The 19,117-nt window shown below is 39.9% G+C and overlaps 1 pseudogene across 1 annotated transcript; it reads left to right on the top strand.

The window, feature by feature from the left end:
* Positions 1-16,780: 16,780 nt before the first annotated feature.
* On the top strand, positions 16,781-18,137 carry LOC782951 (dnaJ homolog subfamily A member 1-like; annotated as a pseudogene). The gene has a single exon (XR_003029427.2). The product of XR_003029427.2 is annotated as a dnaJ homolog subfamily A member 1-like (transcript).
* Positions 18,138-19,117: the final 980 nt, after the last annotated feature.

Below are 19,117 nucleotides of genomic sequence, written 5' to 3' on the forward strand. Positions count from 1 at the left end.
TAGTCTTCATTATATTCTGTACTAGTTTTGCAGTAAAAAAAAAAAAAAATTTTAAGGCTTCATTGAAAATTTTCTTTCTCAGTTTAATTCCAATATTGCAGATTTTAAGTGTTAAAAAGAAAACTCACACTTGTGAAAAACTACTTTAAAAATAAAAAACCCTGATATTATCAATAGTTGTAAAAAAAACCTTTTATGTATTGCACATAGTATATATATAAAAAAGAAAGGAAAAGCTAATGGAGTAGCCCTTATAGTCAACAAGAGTCCAAAATGCACTACTTGGGCTCAGTCTCAAAAACAGCAGAATAATCTCTGTTCGTTTCCAAGGCAAACCATGCAATATAACAATAAGCCTGGAAAATCCCATGGGCGGAGGAGCCTGGTAGGCTGCAGTCCAGGGGGTCACTAAGAGTTGGACACAACTGAGCGACTTCACTTTGACTTTTCACTTTCCTGCGTTGGATAAGGAAATGGCAACCCACTCCAGTGTTCTTGCCTGGAGAATCCCAGGGACAGGGGATCCTGGTGGGCTGCCATCTATGGGGTCACACAGAGTCGGACATGACTGAAGCGACTTAGCAGCAGCAGCAGCAGCCCTAATGTCGAAAAAGCTGAAGTTGAACTGTTCTATGAAGACCTACAAGACCTTCTAAAACTAACACAAGAAAAGATATACTTTTCATCAAAGGGGACTGGAATGCAAAAGTAGGAAATCAAGAGATATCTGGAGTAACAGGCAAGTTTCACCTTGGAGTACAAAATGAAGCAGTGCAAATGCTAACAGAGGTTTGCCAAGAGAACTCACTGGTCATAGCAAACACCCTCTTCCACAATACAAAAGACAACTCTACACATGAATATCACCAGATGGACAATATTGAAATCAGATTGATTATATTCTTTGCAGCTGAAGATATAGAAGCTCTATACAGTCAGCAGAAACAAGCCCAAGAGCTAACTGTGGTTCAGATCATGAAGTCCTTATTGCAAAATTCAGACTTAAATGGAAGAAAGTAGGGAAAACCCTAGGCCATTCAAATATGACCTAAATCAAATCCCTTATGATTATACAGTGGAAGTGACAAATGATTCAAGGGATTAGATCTGATTCAATGCCTGAAGAACTACGGATGGAGGTTCGTAATGTTGTTCAGGAGGCTTTTCCAAAACCACCCTGAAGAAAAAGAAATACAAAAAGGCAAAGTGGTTGTCTGAGGAGGCCTTACAAATAGCTGAGAAAAGAAGAGAAGCAAAAGGCAAAGGAGAAAATAAAAGATATATCCATCTGAGTGCAGACTTCCAAAGACTAGCAAGGAGAGATAGAAAGCCTTCCTAAATGATCAATGCAAAGAAATAGAGGAAAAGAATAGAATGGGAAAGACTAGAGAGCGTTTCGATAAAATTAGACATACCAAGGGAACATTTCATGCAAAGATGGGCACAATAAAAGACAGAAATGGTATGGACCCAACAGAAGCAGAAGCTATTAAGAAGAGGTGGCAAAAATACACAGAAGAACTATACAAAAAAAGATCTTCATGACCCAGATAACCATGATGGTGTGATCACTCACCTAGAGCCAGACATCCTGGAGTGCAAAGTCAAGTGGACCTTAAGAAGCATCACTACAAACAAAGCTAGTGAAGCTGAGCTGTTTCAAATCTTAAAAGATGATGCTGTGAAAGTGCTGCACTCAGTATGCCAGCAAATTTGGAAAACTCAGGAGTAGCCACAGGATTGGAAAAGGTCAGTTTTCATTCCAATCCCAAAGAAAGGCAAGGCCAAGGAATGTTCAAACTACTGCACAATTACATTTATCTCACATACTAGCAAAGTAATGCTCAAAATTCTCCAAGCGAGGCTTCTTCAGCAGTATGTGAACCAAGAACTTCCAGATGTTCAAGTTGGATTTAGAAAACAGAGTGAACCAGAAATCAAAGTGCCAAATCTGTTAGATCATAGAAAAAGCAAGAAAATTCCAGAAAATCATCTACTTCTGCTTCCTTGACTACACTAAAGTCTTTGATTCTGTGGATCACAACAAACTGGAAAATTCTTAAAGAGTTGGGAATACCAGACCACTTACCTGCCTCCTGAGAAATCTGTATGCAGGTCAAGAAGCAACAGTTAGAACCAGACATGGAACAGTGGAACAACAGACCGGTTCCAAATTGGGAAAGGAGTACGTCAAGGCTGTCTATTGTCACCATGCTTATTTAACTTCTGTGCAGAGTACAACATGCCAAATGCTGGGCCAGGTTGCTGGAGAGAAATGTCAATAACCTCAGATATCCAGACGACACCACCCTTATGGCCAAATGTGAAGTGGAACTAAGGAGCCTCTTGATGATAGTGAAAGAGGAGAGTGAAACAGCTGGTTTCAAACTGAACATTCAATAGACTAAGATCATTGCATCTGGTCCCATCACTTCATGGCAAATAGATGAGGAAACAATGGAAACTCTAACAGACTTTATTTTTCAAAATAACTGTGGATGGTGACTACAGCCATGAAGTTAAAAGACGCTTGCTCCTTGGAAGGACAGTTATGACAAAAGTAGACAGTAGTTAAAAAGCAGAGACATTACTTTGCCAACAAAGGTCCATATAGTCAAAATTTTTGTTTTTCCAGTAGTCACATATGGATGTGAGAGTGGGACTATAAAGAAAGCTGAGCGCTGAATAATTGATGCTTTGAACTGAGGTGTTGGAGAAGACTCTTGAGAGTCCCTTGGACAGCAAGGAGATCAAACCAGTCAATTTTAAAGGAAATCAGTCCTAAATATTCATTGGAAGAACTGATACTGAAGCTGAAGCTCCAATACTTTGGCCACCTGATACAAAGACCTGACCATTAAAAAAGACCCTGATGCAGGGAAAGATTGAAGGCAGGAGGAGAAGGGGACAACAGAGGATGAGATGGTTAGATGGCGTCACAGACTCAATATACATAAGTTTGAGCAAGCTCTGGGACTTGGTGATGGACAGGGAGGCCTGGATTGGTACAGTCCATGGGGTCTCAAAGAGTCAGTCACTACTGAGCAACTGAACTGAACTTAATACAACAATATTAGAATTAAGTTTATCTGAAGCAACATAACAAACTAAAACATTTTTTCCATCAAAAATTTTTATTCGCAATTTTAAAAAGCTTCAGCAAAGTCACTATTTTTAAAACCTATACGTAGAAAAAAAAAACGAATGAGAGTCTTCTGTTGTAACTGTGATATTTCATGCTATTCACACTATCTTACACATTCAAGTACATATTCAAAATGTGTTCACCAATATAATAGACCTCAGTAAAAACAGGCAAGATAAATAAAACTATCTTATCATCTCTTTTTATGTCTAGTAAGCCATACAAATTTAACTGCTGATATAAGCTATAAAATTTCAGTACAGTCAATAGAGGTTTGATGTCCAATGTGCCTAAACTAAGAGTCGAGAAACCGCAGGTATTTTCATATCTTTATTCTCTCTCTATCTAAGATTAAATTACATAAGTACACACTTCATAATGTGATATGAGCAGGTAGTCTTCAACAATGACAAGGTAAAAGTTATTGCTTAATCCTCTCTGGTTAGATAGTAAAGCCAATTTAATTCATGATAAACAACAATAACATTTCAGAGGTAAGTAATAAATTGGCTTTATTCCCAGTTCTTACCAACAAGTTGCTAGGTAACCCTGAAAGATCAAATGGACTAGACTGTAATTTACCTGCAAACAATGTTAAAAGAGGGAGAACATTACATATACCTTTTGGGCATGTCCCAGAGATTGTTTTAAGACATTGTAGTTTTTCAGAACTAGAAGAGGAGCTCAAAGAGCAGTAATTTCCTCCCCGGTATTATGGTGAGATGGCCATCCATCCTATCAACAGTGGCTTCCTGCTGCTAATTGTATGAGACTCTAAGAACATCTTTTTTCTTTTTTTAAAATAGACTCAGCTTTCTCATCTACTAAACATGGGAGGTGGATCAGACGGACCATCTGTAAGTTTTCAAGTTCTAAAATTCTTCAACTTTGACTCTGATTCACATATAAAATATTTGACTCCCAGGTGACACAGTGGTAAAGAATCTGCCTGCCTATGCAGGAGATGCAGGAGACTCAAGTTCTATCCTTGAGTTGGGAAGATCCCCTGGGGAAGGAAATAACAAACCACTCCAGTATTCTTGCCTGAAAATTCCCATGGGTTATAGTCTATAGGGATGCAAGAAGACACAGCTGAGCATGCATGCATATATACATAACAAAGTGTAATTTCTAGAATTAACTATTTTACAACATAAAGCATTTACTTAAAGGGTCACTTAACGTGATATTTCATAATTTTTGACTCAAATATCCACTAGTTTGTGATCTATTAAACTTCGTATGTGGTTAGACTTTCCTTGCTTCACTAAGTCATGTCTGACTCTCTGAGACCCCATAAACTACAGAACAACACGCTTCCCTGTCCTTCACTATCTCCCTGAGTTTGCTCAAATTCTAGTCCATTGAGTCAGTGATACCATCCAACCATCTCGTCTTCTGTCATCCGCTTCTCTTCCTGACTTCAGTCTTTCCCAGCATCAGGGTATTTTCTAATGACTCAGTTCTTCACATCAGGTAAGCAAAGTATTCGAGTTTCAGCTGCAACATCAGTCCTTCCAATGAATATTCAGGGTTGGTATCCTTTAGGACTGACTGGTTTAATCTCCTTGCTGTCAAAGTGCCTTTCAAAAGTCTTTTCCAGCACCACAGTTTGAAAGCATCAATTCTTTGAAGTTCAGCCTTCTTTATTGTCCAACTCTCACATCCATACATGACTACTGGGGTGAAAAACCACAACTTTGACTGTATAAACTTTTGTCAGCAGAGTGATGTCTCTGCTTTTTAATATGCTGTCTAGGTTTGTCATAGCTTCTCTTCCAAGGAGTAAACCTCTTTTAATTTCATGGCTGCAGTCACCATCAGCAGTGATTTTGGAGCCCAAGAAAATAAAGTCTGTCACTGCTTCCATTGTTTCCACATCTATTTGCCGTGAAGTGAAGGGACCAAATGCCATGATCTTCATTTAAAAAAAAAATTTTTTTTATGATCTTCATTTTTTGAATGTCCAGTTTTAAGCTAGCTTTTTCACTCTTCTCTTTCACCTTCATCAAGACGTTCTTTAGTTCCTTTTCACTTTATGCCATTAAAATGGTATCATCTGCATATCTGAGGTTGTTGGTATCTCTCCTGGCAATCTTAATTCCAGCTTGTGCTTCATCCTGCCTGGCATTTCCCATGATGTACTTCAGCATTCTTGCCTTGAGAACCCCATGAACAGTGCATGCTAAGTCACTCAGTCATATCCAACTCTTTGCAAACCCGTGGACTGTAGCTGACCAGGCTCCTCTGTCCACAGGGATTCTCCAGGCAAGAATACTGGAGTGGGTTGCTATGCCTTCCTCCAGGGAATCATCCCAACCCAGGGATCAAACCCAGATCTCCTGCATTGCAGGCAGAATCTTTAACATCTGAGCCACCATGGTATGAAAAGGCAAAAAGATATGACACTGAAACATGAACTCCACAGGTTCATAGGTGTCCATATGCTACTGAAGAAGAGCAGATAAATAGCTCCAGAAGGAATGAAGAGGCTAAGCCAAAGTGGATGCAATGCTCAGTTGTGGATGTGTCTGGTGGAGAAACTGAATTCAGATGCTGTAAAGAACAATATTGCATAGGAACCTAGAATGTTAGGTCCATGAATCAAGGTAAACGGAAGTGGTCAAACAGGAGATGGCAAGAGTGAACACTGACAATTTAGGAATCAATGAACTAAAATGGACTGGAATGGGTGAATTTAATTCAGATGATCATTATATCTACTACTGTGGGCAAGAATCCCTTAGAAGCAATGGAGTAGCCCACATAGTCAACAAAAGAGTCCAAAATGCAGTACTTGGGCTCAGTCTCACAAATGACAGAATGACCCCAGTTTGTTTCCAAGGCAAACCATTAAAAATAACAGTAATCCAAGTCTATGCCCAACCACCAATGCTGAAGAAGCTGATGTTGAACAGTTCTATGAGGACCTACAAGACCTTCTATAACTAACACCAAAAGCAAATGTCCTTTTCATCATAGGGGACTGGGATGAAAAGTAGGAAGTCAAGAGATATCTAGAGTAATAGGTAAGTTTGACCTTAGAGTATAAAATGAAGCAGGGCAAAGGCTTAACAGAGTTTTGCCAAGAGAACGCACTGGTCATAGCAAACACCCTCTTCCAAGGACACAAGAGATGACTCTACACAGGAACATCAACAGATGGCCAATACTGAAATCAGACTGATTATATTCTTTGCAGCCAAAGATGGAGAAGCTCTATACAGTCAGCAAAAACAAGACTGAGAGCTGACTGTGGCTCAGATCATGAACTCCTTATTGCAAAATTCAGACTTAAATTGAAGAAAGTAGGGAAAACCACTAGGCCATTCAGATATGACCTAAATCAAATCCCTTACGATTATACAATGGAAGTGACAAATAGATTCAAGGTATTAGATCTGATAGAGTGACTGAAGAACTATGGATGGAGGTTCGTGACATTGTATAGGAGGCAGTGATCAAGACCATCCCCAAGAAAAAAAAATGCAAAAAAGGCAAAATGCTTATCTGAGGAGGCCTTACATAAAGCTGAAAAAAGAAGAGAAGTGAAAGGCAAAGGAAAAAAGGAAAGATATATCCATTTGAAAGCAGAGTTCCAAAGAATAGCAAAGAGAGATAAGAATGCCTTCCTAAGCGATCAATTGGGGAAGGAAATGGCAACCCACTCCAGTATTCTAGCCTGGAGAATCTTATGGACAGAGGAGTCTGGTGGCCTAGAGTCCATGGGGTTGCAAAGAGTTAGACACAACTGAACAACTTAGCACAGCACGCATGCCTGATGTCCCTCTCAGGGTACTGGCAATTTGCCTATGCAGTTCCTTCTGCCCATTCATCTAGTTGACACCTTCCCATCTTTAGATCTCAGTCACAATCAAACCTGTACTGACCACCCTACAACCCTGTTAAAATCTCCATGTAGTATTTAGTAGCAGGAGCATTGTTAACAGATAGATTTTTTCAAAATTGATGTCTGTCCTCTTTTTTAGACTGTGCTATGCTGTGCTGTGCTTAGTCACTCAGTCGTGTCTAACTCTTTGCGACCCCATGGACCATAGCCCGCCAAGCTCCTCTGTCTAGGGGTATTTCCAGGAGATCTTCCCAACCCAGGTATTGAACCCAGGTCTCCTGCATTGCAGGCAGAGTCTTTACCATCTGATCTACCAGGGAAGGCCATGAATACTGGAGTGGGTAGCCTATCCCTTCTCTAGGGAATCTTCCCAACCCAAGGATCTAACCCAGGTCTCCCGAATTGCAGGCAGATTCTTTACCAGCTGAGCCACCAGGGAATCCCAAGAATACTGGAGTGGGTAGCCTATCCCTTCTCCTTGGGATCTTCCCAACCCAGGAATCAAACCAGGGTCTCCTGCATTGCAGGTAAATTCTTTCCAGCTGAGCTACCAGGGAAGCCCCTCCTTTAGACTACAAGTCTATAAATGTAGATACAATGCCAATTTCTTTTTACTCTTGTGCCCTAGCACTTAGCACAGTATCCACAACATCATAAGGTGGCCAAGAAATATTTGTTGAAAGAACGAGTGAAATTACCCACGAAGTTATTGTAGGTCTAAAATCTAGGTTTCCTGACTCTGAGTTTAATGTTATTTATCACCCATCTGCTGCTCTCAATTTGATGTGCTCAACTCTGAGCACAATACAATGCATTTATTAAGTGGAAAGAAAATCATCGACATTCCTCAAATATTGTTTTTGGCAACACTAGTGGTATACAATATCTAGGCATAGTTATTGTATTATGACAAAGCTGTCATGTAGACTTGTTTACTTTGTGACTTTGTCACTTGTTTCCTGAAATATAACTGTGATGGTTAATTTTATGTGTTAACTTGAAGCCTAGGTAGCTGGTAAAAAATTATTTCTCAGTGTGTCTGTGAGGGTGTTTCTGGAAGAGGTTGGCATTTGATTGAATAGACTGAGTGAAGGGATCCCCTCTCATCAAAGTTGGTGAATCATCCAATCCATTGGGGGTCCAAAGAGAACAAAAAAGTGAAAGAAGGGTGAATTTTCTCTCTCTCTATCTCACTCCCTTTCTGACTGGGAGATGCATCTTCTCCTGCCCTTGGACATCAGAGCTCCTGGTTCTCAGGCCTTTAGACCCTGGACCTTTCACCAGCAGGCCCCTGGTCTCCAGGCCTTCGGGTTGAGTTACAACACTAGCTTTCCTGGCTCTCCAGCTTGCAGGTGGCAGACCACGGGTCTTCTTTATCATTGTTATTACATTTGAGCCAATTTCCATTTGAAAAAATCTCTCATACATACCTCTGTATATCCTATTGGTTCTGTATCCTAAGAACACAGAGTGATACAACAATCATTACTTTAACTAAAAAACAACTTGTCCTATAAATTGCTTTACACAATATGAGATTTAAGTTAGTAAATGAATATAAGGATACTTTTTTACACAAGCAGCTGATATACAATATAAGGTAATGATTACAGAAAAATTGGAGGGACTGTCTGAATCAGAGTTGGTATTGCTGATAAATATCTAACTGCTACTGATAGCTGCGTGTGAAGAAAGGGGACAAACTCTAAGCCCTCTGCAAATCCCCTAGAGTCCTTGATCTAGTCCAGTTATTAGTCTCTGGAGTTCTGTCAAGTCATGGGGTTATGCCTCTGTTCCCTCCCTCAAGACTTCTTCTATAGGCATTGTAGTGACCTGATTCCAAAAGAGGGTGCCCAACGTGGCGCTGAAGCATTGAGTTAATGACCACTCAATGCTCTGGCTGAGCCTCAGGTGGACAGAAAATATGATGGTTCCAGAGTGCAGGTACAGGGCCTTATGTAAGTTCTTCACATGAAAGAATGACATTCCCACCTAGTGAAGGACCTTTTGGTTCAAAGTTATGCTGTAAACTAATTTGAAATTTGAAAGACGCCCCCCTCCCCATCCCCATGGAAATGGTTTGGAAGGGGTTTCAATTCTAAAGCTGGTCTTCAGAAGTTTATTAAAACATTATGTACCTGGACCCACAGTACTGTGCAACCAACTGAGGTTTGTAATCATGTTTCCACTGTAATGTATATTGGAGATTCAACTTGAGATGAAAAAACATGTCCCTTTTTTGACCAATTGAAATTCATGCTTTCATTCATTTAATCTGTCACTCAGCCACTGAAAAAACATGTCTTGAGCATTGGCTATGCTGCAAGCTCTGTTCTAGGTGTTGGGAATCCAAGATTAATAAGACTACTTTTCCCCTAAGAAACTCAGTCTACTGGAAGGAGCAATGTTACAGCAGGTAATTATAAAATTAATAATTTGAAAAGTAGATAATTTGAAAAGTATCTAGTACTCTAGATAATTTGAAAAGTACTCTAGGTAAGCTGTCTTCCCTGAGCTCCAGGCTGATATATTTATTTTCTACTTAGCATCTGTACTTGGTACTCATGAATATCTCAAATTCAACATGCCCAGAGCTGAACCCATCATCCTGAATTCATTCAACCCCTACATTCTCTCAGTCATCAAGTCTTACTAACATCTCTTAAAAGAGTCTTCTAGCCCACTCTTCCTCTCTAACTCTGCTACCTACCACTTTCTTAATCTAGGATGCTGGTAAGTCTCCCAACTAAAATCCCAGAATAGTGTTCTATCTCTCTCAAAAAATCCTTCATAGAAGCTATTTTTTAAAAGTTATTTTTAATAGGATTATTTGAGTGGTTAGGTAGATTCTTTTTTTAAAATTTATTCATTTTTAAATTGAAGGATAATTGCTTTACAGAATGTTGTTTTCTGTCAAACCTCAACATGAATCAGCCATAGGTATACATATATCCCCTCCCTTTTGAACCTCCCTCCCATCTCCCTCCCCATCCCACCCCTCTAGGTCCCTCTTTGAGTTTCCTGAGACATACAGTAAATTCCCATTGGCTGTCTATTTTACATATGGTAATGTAAGTTTCCATGTTACTCTTTCCATATATCTCAATCTCTCCTCCCCTCTCCCCATGTCCATAAGTCTATTCTCTATGTCCTATATTCCCTGGAATAAACTCAACTTGATCATGGTATATGAGCTTTCTAATGTATTGTTGAATTCTGTTTGCTAAAATTTTGTTGAGGATTTTTGCATCTATGCTCATCAGTGATATTAGTCTGTAGTTTTCTTTTTTTGTCTTATCTTTGTCTGGTTTTGGTATCAGGGTGATGGTGGCTTCATAGAATGTATTTGGAAGTGTTCCTTCCTCTGCAATTTTTTGAAAGAGTTTTAGAAGGATAGGCATTAGCTCTTCTTTAAATGTTTGATAGAATTCTCCTGTGAAGCCATCTGGTCCTGGGGGAGATTTTTTTATCACAGCTTCAATTTCAGTGTTTGTATTGGGTTGTTCATAATTGCTATTTCTTCCTGATTCAGTCTTGGAAGATTGAACTTTTCTAATAATCTGTCCATTTCTTCCAGGTTATCCATTTTATTGCCATATAGTTGTTCATAATAGTTAGGTTGTCTATTCAATGCTTTTCTTGTTTCTTGAGGTAGGATTGCATTGCTGTAATCTTCCCTGTTAGACCTGCTTTTGCTGCATCCCATAGGTTTTGAGTTGTTGTGTTTTCAATGTCTTTTGTTTCTAGAAATTTTTTTAATTTCTCTTTTGATTTCCTCAGTAACCCGTTGGTTATTTAGAAACATATTGTTTAATCTCCATGTGTTTGTGTTTTTTACAGCTATTTCCTTATAATTGATATATAGTCTCATAGCATTGTGGTTGGAAAAGATGCCTGATACAATTTCAATTTTCTTAATTTACTGAGGTCTTATTTGTGACCCAAGATGTGGTCTATCTTGGAGAATGTTCCATGTGCACTTGAGAAGAAGGTGTATTCTTCTGCATTTGGATGGAATGTCCTTAAGGTATCAATGAGATCCATCTCATCTAATGTATCATTTAAGACTTGTGTTTCCTTATTAATTTTCTGTTTTGATGACCTATCCATTGGTGTGAGTGGGGTGTTAAATTCTCCTACCGTTATTGTGTTACTGTCAATTTTTCCTTTTATGTCTGTTTGTCTTATGTACTGAGGTGTACCTATGTTGGGTGCATAGATATTTACAATTGCTATGTCTTCCTCTTGGATTGATCCCTTGATCATTATGTGGTGTCCTTCCTTATCTCTTGTAATATTCTTTATTTTAAGGTCTATTTTGTCTGATATAGAGTGCTATATCTTAAGTTTTCTAACTAGAGAACTTAGCACAGGGCCTGACCCATAGTAAACACTATTGTAATTAATGCCATGTATTAATGCTGATGAGAAGTACTGACAGGCCAGATTTCTGAAGGGGGAGTGTTTTGGTTTTTTTTTATGTTAGTCTGGAATGTCAACATTCTGGTAACTCAAAGGTGTTCAGGTCACTGGACATCTAGCTTATATAATCTAAATTTGTGAGAGGAAGTATAATGTAAGGATAAAAACATTGGCCTTTGCATCAAATGCTGCCATATAAGGCATATAAATGCTATTTGTTCTTGATGCTATTTGTTCTTTCTTTTTCTTCATTTTATCTATATGGAAAGTCAATTTTTTGCTTGACGAGCTAAGATTAAGCTCAGCAGAAAGTTACAGAAGCCCAAAATAATAGTGACTTTGGAAAGGTAGAAAGTTCTCTCTTATAAATGATATCCAGGTAGGCATTCTAGAGCTGGTGTGGTACCTGTGCAATCTTCAGGAGCCCCAGCCCCAGCCCTGTGACCTTTATGTTCCACCATCTTCAATATGTGGCTTCCACCTCATGGTAAAATATGGCTGCCTCAGCTCCAGCCATCATACTTATATTAAAACCAGGAGGCAAAAGTAAAGAAAAGGAAAAAAACCACTCCCATTATTTTAAAGGCATTTCCCATAGTGTGTGTGTGTCTTATTATATACATTATGTATTATTAAAATGTAATATATTATTACATATAATAATATATAATATTGTGTATTGTATTGTATATTGTATTGTAATATAATATATAATATTGTATAATAATAATGTCAATCCTAAAGGAAATAATATCAATCCTAAAGGAAATCAGTCCTGACTATTCATTGGAAGGACTGATGCTGAAGCTGAAACCAATACTTTGGCCACCTGATGTGAAGAACTGACTCACTGGAAAAGACCCTGATGCTGGGAAAGATTGAAGGCAGGGGGAGAAGGGGAGGACAGAAGATGAGATGGTTGGATGGCATCAGCAACTCAATGGACGTGAGTTTGAGCAAGCTCTGGGAGTTGGTGATGGACAGGGAGGCCTGGCATACTGTAGTCCATGGGGTCGTACGAGTCAGACACAACTTAGCTACTGAACTGAACTGATATAAATAATTGTATTCATTGGTCAGAACTTAGTCAAATGACCAAATGTAGCTGCAAGAAAATTTGGATACTATAGTGTTTACTCTGGGTAACCATGTGCTTAGCTGCTGCTGCTGCTGCTGCTAAGTTGCTTCAGTCGTGTCCGACTCTGTGTGACCCCATAGATGGCAGCCCACCAGGCTCCCCCGTTCCTGGGATTCTCCTGGCAAGAACACTGGAGTGGGTTGCCATTTCCTTCTCCAATGCATGAAAGTGAAAAGTGAAAGGAAAGTTGCTCAGTTGTGTCCAACTCTTAGTGACCCCATGGACTGCAGCCCACCAGGCTCCTCTGTCCATGGGATTTTCCAAGCAAGAGTATTGGAGTGGGGTGCCATTTCCTTCTCCGATGTGCTTAGCTACAAATTAAAAATACCATCTTATATAAAAGAAGTAACAGTGGATATAATAAATGTCTTAGTGTGGGTTCCCAGAAAGCAGAAGCTGAGGCAGAAGTAAATGTGCTCCTATTTACCATGTAGGACAAAACCAGGAGAACAGGAGTGAAAAGAAGGTGAGTGAGTCAGGGAAGGAGGGAGAGCCTATGTCAAGGTCTTTACTGATCTGGCATCACTTGGTATCAAGCACAAGTAACCACTTGATTTTATAGAGTAGGCCTCAGAGAGGAGTGTAAATGACTGTATCTCAGAGCATTCTGCCCAGTGAGAAAGAAGGAGAAATTCAACCACTGGTTCCTATCTCTGGTCAGCTGAGGTTCATCCCATTGGGCATTAACTTCCTTGCAATTCCAACTGTTTGCCTTGAGTTCTGTGTGGGTCCCACGACATCTCATCATCGGCATCCATAGAGAAGCTTCAGCAAGGGAGTCAGTAGGCATGTGCATGGGCATGAAGGGAGTCACCATCACATCATACAGCAACTGTATGAAGTCAGAGTCGGTACTACAGCATCAGTTGGGCCCAAACAAGAGGCCGAAACCCTGGAGACAGGTGAGGCTGACAAATCTCGAGGAACACCTGATGCAACAAACATCCAGTGGTCTCTCTGCCACACCACTCTAAATTGGGGTCTACCAGTCAGTGAGCCGCTGGTACTAGATACCCCAAACTGAGATACTTATAAAACTGAAATGGTAACAGCAGTTGTATTGAGCTGGAGGCTGAATGGCAACCCACTCCAGTATTCTTGCCTAGAAAATCCAGTGGACAGAGGAGCCTGGTGGGCTGCTGTCCATAGGGTTGCACAGAGTCGGACACGACTGAAGTGACTTAACATGCATGCATGCGTTGGAGAAGGAAATGGCAACCCACTCCAGTATTCTTGCCTGGAGAATCCTGTGGACACAGGAGCCTGGTGGGCTGCCGTCTATGGGGTCACACAGAGTCAGATATGACTGAAGCGACTTAGCAGCAGCAGTTGCATTGAGCAACCATCTGCTCTAGGCCAGATAGTCTGCTGAGTTTTGTATGTGCTATTTCTTTGAATTCTCACAACAGATCCAGATGGTAGGTACTATCCTTTTCTTTTTCTTCTTCTTTTTTTTTTTCTCTTAATTTTCTATAGGAGGAAATGAACGGACGTATTAACATAGCTAGTAATCAGTGGGGCCAGGATGAATACTCAGGAAATCACTCAGACTTGTTTGCACGGTACTCTGAGGTAGGGCATAAATAATGAGAAAATTGCAAAATCAGTGTGGGATTAAAGGAAGATATTTTCAGGAAAGGAAACTTCATAATCTTGAATACCATGTCAGTATTTGATGGGAAAAAACGCTAATGATTTTTCTTTTCCACTGTAGGGTACACCCATCTATTCCTATCCAGAAATAAGCAGTACCTTTGGTGACAAAGTTCTCCTGCTAGTGATAACTCCTGAAGACATGTCTTCTTGCCAGGCCTGGCCCCTTGTTCATCCTTTTCTCCCAGATGATCCAGTCTGACCCTAGCTTTCTTCTGGCGTCACATCCCCGCCACCACCCCCCCGCCCCCGCCCCCGCCCCATTCTCAGCCTGAGTTTCTTCCCTCTTCCTCTGAAAACAATGTAATTGTTTATTTCCTCCCTTCCTTGTCCATATGCCAGAAAATGACTCAGAAGAGTGTTTCTGAGGAGTATTACAGCTTTCAAAAGAAGAAAGGCATTTGGTGCAGGGAGTGGTTAAAATAGCATCTCAGAGAAATTTCAAACTTATAAGTCTTAAAACTTGATAGCTATAACACTCACTCATTTTTCCTTAGAATGTCAACTAGGTCAGAGTATATAAGAAGACTACCTTCTCTCTGACCCATCATTTTGGTAAAAATTGGATCGAGACAATCCAATTCCTTGATCTCTTATCTACTCTCAGGACTGAAGCCTCTGAGACCTCCTTCCTTTGCTAGGGAGAGCATCATTTTTTCCACTCCACCAAATCTCTCCATAAATCTGTATGGAAAAAAAAACACAAACAAACAAACAGAAATACTGATGAGAGGAAGAAGTTGACAAAGGCTCAAGTGTGACTTATTTAAACTTTGAAGAAAACTCAGACTGCTCATCTTCACATTCATCTCTTTTTTTCTTCACACAGAAAACCATCTAGGGCTGTTCTGAGCATAATATCAATCTTCTTTATTGTTGTTTTCTTCTCTATCTTTTGTGTTGACTCCAAGATAACAATCGTTTGTTCATCCACAAACTTTTGCAAAGCACTGCAAAGCATGATGAACTGCACCAGGGAAAGATAATTACACCTATCATTTCAACATGACCCTTCATCATTCCGGCACACTTTATAACATATTGCAATTTCTAATTAACATGCACATTATTTACTGTCAAATCACGTTTTAGATAATTTCTCTAACCAGGTTCCTGTAGACCTCATTCATAGTATCTTTATTCTGGCCTCAAATAGTGTAACTTTTTGTCTGCTTCTTTAACATTTTTCTTTCTGAATACCCCACTGAAAACTGACATTGAACCTATGGATCTTGGCCCGGACTGGATTCTCTTGGGGTCCTGGCCCAGTAGCACCACAGACTGAGGTTATACCATTTTTTGAGTGCTGGACAAGCAAGGACAGTCACTGGGGTGAGGTCAGATTTGTCAAAGACCCAAAAGACTCAGCATTCTATAGAATACACAAAAGTGAAAAAGCCCTAGCACTTGATTTGTGTCTTAATTTTTTTCCTGATTTAACAGTTAAAAGAACTATGAAGTTACGGTATATATATATATATAGATCTGGGAAACACATCTAGATTGTAGATCCTAGGATGACTTTTCATGTTTTTAACTATTCATAGTCTATATTCATATTCATAGTCTATAAAATTTATACTTGATATCTGTAGCTAAGTTATTGTCACTTCTTGCCAGATGACAATTTTCTGCTGGAAAATAATAAAACATAAACATAAATTTATAATTTCACAAATTATGCCTTAAATTTTACTTGTTTGTGTATCAGAATCAAAGAGCTGAAAAAAGAAGAGAAGCTAAAGGCAGAGGAGAAAAGGAAAGATATACCCATTTGAACGCAGAGTTCCAAAGAATAGCAAGGAGAGATAAGAAAGACTTCCTCAGTGATCAATGCAAAGAAATAGAGGAAAACAATAGAATGGGAAAGACTAAGAGATCTCTTCAAGAAAATTAGAGATACTAAGGGAACATTTCATGCAAAGATGGGCACAATAAAGGACAGAAATGGTATGGACCTAACAGAAGCAGAAGATATTAAGAAGAGGTGGCAACAATACATGGAAGAACTATACAAAAAAGATCTTAAAGGCCCAGATATCCCTGATGGTGTGATCACTCAACTAGAGCCAGACATCCTAGAATATGAAGTCAAGGGGACCTTAGGAAGTATCACTACAAACAAAGCTAGTGGAGGTGATGGAATTCCAGTTGAGCTATTTCAAATCCTGAAAGATGATGCTGTGAAAGTGCTGCACTCTTTAAGCCAGCAAATTTGGAAGACTCGGTAGTGGCCACAGGACTGGAAAAAGTCAGTTTTCATTCCAATCCCAAAGAAAGGCAAGCCAAAGAATGTTCAAACTACCGCACAATTACACTCATCTCACACGCTCTCAAAATAATGATCAAAATTCTCCAAGCCAGGCTTCAACAATACATGAACTGTGAACTTACAGATGTTCAAGCTGGATTTAGAATAGGCAGAGAAACCAGAGATCAAATTGCCAACATCTGTTGGATCATAGAAAAAGCAAGAGAGGAACTTTCCAGAATGCTCTGTGAAAGGCGGAGGAGCTGCGGCTGCCCGAGCTGCACACAGCAACGTGCTCCCCCACACCAGCATCGGCCGGCTCACCGGCTGTAGAAAATGGTGAAAGAAACCACTTACTATGATGTTTTGGGGGTCAAACCCAATCCACCCAAGAAGAATTGAAAAAGGCTTACAGGAAACTGGCCTTGAAGTACCACCCTGATAAGAATCCAAATGGAGGCGAGAAGTTTAAACAGATTTCTCAAGCTTACTAAGTGCTCTCTGATGCAAAGAAAAGGGAGTTATATGACAAAGGAGGAGAACAGGCAATTAAAGAAGGTGGAGCAGGTGGTGGTTTTGGCTCCCCCATGGACATCTTTGATATGTTTTTCGGAGGAGGAGGCAGGATGCAGAGAGAGAGGAGAGGTAAAAACGTTGTCCATCAACTTACAGTAACTTTAGAAGATTTATATAATGGTGCAACAAGAAAACTAGCTCTGCAAAAGAATGTGATTTGTGACAAATGTGAAGGCCGAGGTGGTAAAAAAGGAGCGGTAGAATGCTGTCCCAATTGCCGAGGTACTGGAATGCAAATAAGAATTCATCAGATAGGACCTGGAATGGTTCAGCAAATTCAGTCTGTCTGCATGGAGTGCCAGGGCCATGGGGAGCAGATCAGTCCTAAAGATAGATGTAAAAGCTGCAATGGAAGGAAGATAGTTCGAGAAAAGAAAATTCTAGAAGTTCATATTGACAAAGGCATGAAAAATGGCCAGAAGATAACATTCCATGGTGAAGGAGACCAAGAACCAGGACTGGAGCCAGGAGATATCATTGTTTTAGATCAGAAGGACCATGCTGTTTTTACTCGACGAGGAGAAGACCTTTTCATGTGTATGGACATACAGCTGTTTGAGGCGTTGTGTGGCTTCCAGAAGCCAATATCTACTCTTGACAACCGAACCATAGTCATCACTTCTCATCCAGGTCAAATTGTCAAGCATGGAGATATCAACTGTGTGCTAAATGAAGGCATGCCAATTTATCGTAGGCCGTACGAAAAGGGTCGCCTAATCATTGAATTTAAGGTAAACTTTCCTGAGAATGGCTTTCTCTCTCCTGATAAACTCTCTTTGCTGGAAAAACTTCTGCCTGAGAGGAAGGAAGTAGAAGAGACTGATGAAATGGACCAGGTAGAATTAGTGGACTTTGATCCAAATCAGGAAAGACAGCACCATTACAATGGAGAAGCATATGAGGATGATGAACATCATCCTCAGGGTGGTGTTCAGTGTCAGACCTCTTAGTAGGGCCTGTGAATAACACTCACTGCTGGTGTTTTATTTGCAGTAGTGATTGAGTGAAGGACTATAATCATATGCTCACTACTTGCTTTTGTTTTAATATTCAACTATAGTAGTGTTTAAAAGTTAAATGAAGAATAAACTCAAATATAAAAGCTCTGAAAAAAAAAAAAAAGAAAAAGCAAGAGAGTTCCAGAAAAACATCTACTTCTGCTTTATTGACTACGCCAAAGCCTTTGACTATATGGGTCACAACAAACTGTGGAAAATTCTTCAAGAGATGGGAATATCAGACTACCTGACCTGCCCCCAGAGAAATCTGTATGCAGGTCAAGAAGCAACAGTTGGAACTGGACGTGGAACAACAGACTGTTTCCAAATCAAGACAGGAGTACATCAAGGCTGTATATTGTCACCCTGCTTATTTAATTTATATGCAGAGTACATCATATGAAGTGCCGGGCTGGATGAAGCACAAGTTGGAATCAAGATTGCCAGGGGGAAATATCAATAACCTCAGATATGCAAATGACAACACCCTCATGGCAGAAAGTGAAGAACTGAAGAGCCTCTTGATGAAAGTAAAAGAGAATGAAAAAGTTGGCTTAAAGCTCAACATTCAGAAAACTAAGATGATGGCATCTGGTCCCATCACTTCATGGTGAATAGATGGAGAAACAATGCAAACAGTGAGAGACTTTAGTTTTGGGGGGCTCCAAAATCACTGCAGATGGTGACTGCAGCCATGAAATTAAAAGACGCTTGCTCCTTGTAAGAAAATTTATGACCAACCTAGACAGCATACTAAAAGGCAGAGACATTACTTTGCCAACAAAGGTCTGTATAGTCAAGCTATGGTTTTTCCAGCAGTCATGTATGGATGTGAAAATTGGACCATAAAGAAAGTTGAGTGCCAAAGAATTGATGCTTTTGAGCTGTGGTGTTGGAGAAGACTCTTGAGAGTCCCTTGGACTGCAAGGAGATCAAACCAGTCAATCTTAAAGAAAATCAGTCCTGAATATTCATTGGAAGGACTGATTCCGAAGCTGAAACTCTAATACTCCTGCCACCTGATGTGGAGAACTGACTCATTGGAAAAGATTGTGATGCTGGAAAAGATTGAAGGCAGGAGGAG

Source organism: Bos taurus, chromosome 15 (assembly GCF_002263795.3).
Source record: "Bos taurus isolate L1 Dominette 01449 registration number 42190680 breed Hereford chromosome 15, ARS-UCD2.0, whole genome shotgun sequence".
Taxonomy (NCBI): domain Eukaryota; kingdom Metazoa; phylum Chordata; class Mammalia; order Artiodactyla; family Bovidae; genus Bos; species Bos taurus.